Genomic DNA, 3,945 nt, shown 5'->3' with positions numbered 1-3,945 from the left:
TGCAAAGATATTTAGTTTAGTACTCGATTTTTCAGTTAATTTAATTCTAAGAAAAAAAGTTATGTGGGTTTTCCTTTATTTATTTCCAATATCTCTTGTATCTTTAAAATATTTTAATTTTTAGGTATCATGTAGGGCTAGTCGGTATATCGAAGCACAGTTGGCGTTCTACAATTTCGGCCTTTGACTTGCACTCGAGATCTCTTATGCGGTCACTAATGTTACATGGTTTCTTTAATATCCTAACGAACGTCACTAGGTCGTAGTTGACTATATCATTCGATACCTTAAACCTACCATCACTCATTTTCTCACTATGTGTGTCTATGCTAACGTAGCTGGATGCTCAGATGATCATAGATTTACTTTCGGTATTGTAGTTTTCTTGGACCTAATCTCACTAGTTAGAGTTCCAAGAAACAACATACTATCGCCGGATTTAACACAAAGGGTAAAATAATGGACTTTTGCCACACTACAATAGAGCTTTGATCAACTGTTCCACTCATACATGAGCTTGAGATTACACTACCTAGCACACAAGTCTTGTGATGTGACAATCTTGGCGCCAAATACCAGCAGCTAATTAATCCATTCCTTAACTAGCGCACCAAACATCTGGAGATTATTTTGCACTTCATGCTAGCCATTGTGGTTGCTAAGACTCTTCACGTTTGCTACGTACCCACTCGACTAGGCCTGTAAACGAATCAAACAAACACAAATAAGGACATGGCCGTGTTCATTCATTTAACTTTTACCGAACATGAACATATAACTGAACACGTATTTTCCTTCATGTCCATTCATTAAGAAAACGGGCATGTGCGTGTTCATTTATGTTAGTTCGTTTAAAATCTAAATGAACACTTCGCAAACGCAAACAAACTTAAACGAACATAGACGAACACAAAATGAACATAAAGTATTTTTAATATATAAATTAGTGATTAACTAGATGAGTACCCCGCCGCGATGCGGCGGAGGCACGCATTGCGACGGGTTGTGTTAAACCGTACCAAATAGCATAACCATGAATTCTTTAATTTATCGATATTCATTCTTAGCTATAAATCAAGAAATTTACATGGCAATTCAACATGTTCTAAAAATTGGTTTATTTTGATTTAATCTTTGTTAACTTTGAAAGTGCACCATCCCATTTGCATAACCCTTCCACCAAAATCTTCAAAATGCCCTTCGTGAGCCTAAAAAGAAACTGGCTGCTGCTGTTTGAGATATGGCTATATGAACACAAAAATCTTTAATGTTTCTTTTGTTTTTTTTTTTCATTTGGACCACAAAAAGCTTACATGATTATAAGGTTGCAGACACGCCATCAACAAAGTTGTGATCATAAACTTCATACTCGTAATCTTTGTAAACATCCTGCATTATTCTGCCGTAAACAAAATGTTGGGTTCCCATTGATGTAAACGACATTAGTCTTTGTCTCTCTAGCAACCTTCCTTTGGCCTTGAGCTTTGGCACTGATAGGCTACACAATATGATCAGTTCACTTTTAAAACCCATACAAAAAGACAAGATACATGAACTTCATAAAAAGAGAACATATAAATCACCTTCAAGTAAAGTGTTATTTCTGTCCCATGGCGAAGCTGCTTTTTGGGGTTATTTTCGAAGAAAACTATTAATTAAATCAACACTATTCCAAAAATAAGAAAATTACATAGAAATTTCTTGTAAATTAATGTTAGCCACAAATAAGGCCAGTTCAGAGCTCCCTAGAAACTCCACCACGTGGCTTTGCCAATTATGAATCATACGGTCAAACTACAAACATTATACAAACATATCTATAGCTACAATAAAAAGTATCAGTAAAAAAAATTACCAAACGTTTTCAATGGCTACAATAAAAAGTCTTCTTACTATCAGTAAAAGAAAATTACCAAACGTTTTCAATGGCTACAATAAAAAGTCTTCTTACTATCAGTAAAAGAAAATTACCAAACGTTTTCAATGGCTACAATAAAAAGTCTTCTTACTATCAGTAAAAGAAAATTACCAAACGTTTTCAAACAGCTGCAAGATGCAGTCCGTAAAAACATGTTAATCAATAATACTCAAACATCTACATATTTAGATCGAAATTAAGCTCATGCTTAGACGGTCTGGCTCCCAGTGACGGATACGGTGCTCGTACGGTGGCTCTGTCCTTTCATTTGGCTAGAAACTTGTGGAGCGACGCTCGTCTTGCAATTGGTAGATCCAGACCGTTGGCTTGAACTCGAAGATGATCAATCGGTTGATCTGATTCGCGTGCGTTATAAGGAAAAGTTGAAGTTGCTGTCAAGTAATCATGAGCATTGGTTTTACCGGTAGACGAAGGATAATCTCTGGCTGCTAACATTAAATCTCTCGCTCTATCGGCTGGTATATTATCAAACACAATCACTTCTCCGTTGTATAAAATCGTCATTTGTTGAGCTTTGTTCGCTGTTTCATCTGGTTTTGCATTCATTAGTTTCTCTATTTGCGCGTTTTTTTGATCTGGATTCTCTATGTTGCTCAATAAATCAATAATCAATGATCTATGTAGTACGGGGACTCCATTTATGTGGCCGTACCCGTATCGGGTACTTGTCGGGAACGGAAACACCATGGGTACTCGTCAGGGACGTTTCCTAAACGTTACCGATGTCGGGGACGTATCCTAAACGTTTCTAATGTAGGGGACATATCTGGTAGAAGTATCCAGCCGTTTCCATTTAATTTTAGGGTTTTAACCCTTTCAAATTCCACAACCGGCCATTAAATAAATATACCTATCATATTCGGCATCTCTAATATGTAAACTCTCAAGTCTCATCATCTCTAATTCTCTATCGATTGTCGATCTCTCACTAGATGAACCGGAATTTGAAAATGATTTGATTATTGATAATTAATTACCTTTGGAAGATGTAGTATTTTTGGAATTTGTTTAATATATTTTTATTTTTTTATATTTTTTATTGCCGTACCCGTATCTTGAAATTTTGAGTTTTGCCGTTCCTCGTTCCCGTATCGTCCCCGTACCCGTTCCAGTGCTACTTAGTCAATGGTCATCCTTGTTGCAACAGAATTAAAAGAAAAAAAATCGAATCGAATCTCACAAATTCCAAATTAAAACAAATTATTAACATCTTTAATTGTCCCAAAGGGTGGTTCAATCACCAAACCCAACCCATAATCCACACGACCCATCTAAAGCACCATCAATTCTCTGATCAAATTTTAAGTAGAGCTCTGTTCAGCAACAAAGTGAATATGTTATATTAATGCAAGACTACAGTAAATAATGATGATTCTCTCATACTATATCACACAATGAATTCACATTACATGCTCTAAATGTATGATATCAAGTCTGCCACCAAGTTGGCATTTTACCTCTTACAATAACATTTGATGATAATTTCAAAAAAAAAAATGTACTAATACAGACGTAAGAATCACTTGTTGTCACGGGACTTGATTCTGATGGCTTCTCAGTTGCTTCGACGTCCATTGCCATAACGTGGACGTCAGTATCCACCTTTGTCATAACATCGACTAACCCAATTGGTGCCAGTTCAAGTGTTCAACCCATGCCAACTGAATTGGATGGAGATCCAGTTCCTGGTCCAACCAAGCTCTTAACAACATTGGTTAGTATTTAATAAAGGTGTAGATTCTTGATTAAACAACTTAAAATTTTTAAAAGAGTATACTTTGTGTCAATTCTCAAACTATTTGACTTTTTACTAAGTCAAATCTTTTCCTTTTCGTTGAACAAATCTACTGGGTTGATCTTTCTTACCAATGAGGGATGTACTTGAGACATCCCCCAAGCTCCTTGTTGACCCATGAAGTATCCAATTACATAAAACATAGCTCCAACCAGTTGATCAGCAAGATCTTCAAAATAATAGTTAAATTTTCATGAGCTTGTTTAAAAAA

At 35.9% G+C, this 3,945-nt stretch overlaps 1 long non-coding RNA gene and 1 pseudogene across 1 annotated transcript; both read right to left on the bottom strand.

Moving 5' to 3' along the window:
- Positions 1-452: 452 nt before the first annotated feature.
- LOC110889391 lies at positions 453-1,726 on the bottom strand. The gene is made up of 3 exons (XR_004864064.1): positions 1,584-1,726; positions 1,314-1,498; positions 453-699 (listed from the first exon to the last, which is right to left on the bottom strand). It is a non-coding gene; the product is annotated as an uncharacterized LOC110889391 (long non-coding RNA).
- A 202-nt stretch (positions 1,727-1,928) lies between these two features.
- On the bottom strand, positions 1,929-2,626 carry LOC118481026 (annotated as a pseudogene).
- Between the last annotated feature and the right edge of the window lie 1,319 nt (positions 2,627-3,945).

This window comes from Helianthus annuus, chromosome 8 (genome assembly GCF_002127325.2).
Source record: "Helianthus annuus cultivar XRQ/B chromosome 8, HanXRQr2.0-SUNRISE, whole genome shotgun sequence".
Taxonomy (NCBI): domain Eukaryota; kingdom Viridiplantae; phylum Streptophyta; class Magnoliopsida; order Asterales; family Asteraceae; genus Helianthus; species Helianthus annuus.
The sequence above is the reverse complement of the archived record's forward strand: the minus strand, read 5'-3'. Positions and strand labels throughout refer to the sequence as shown.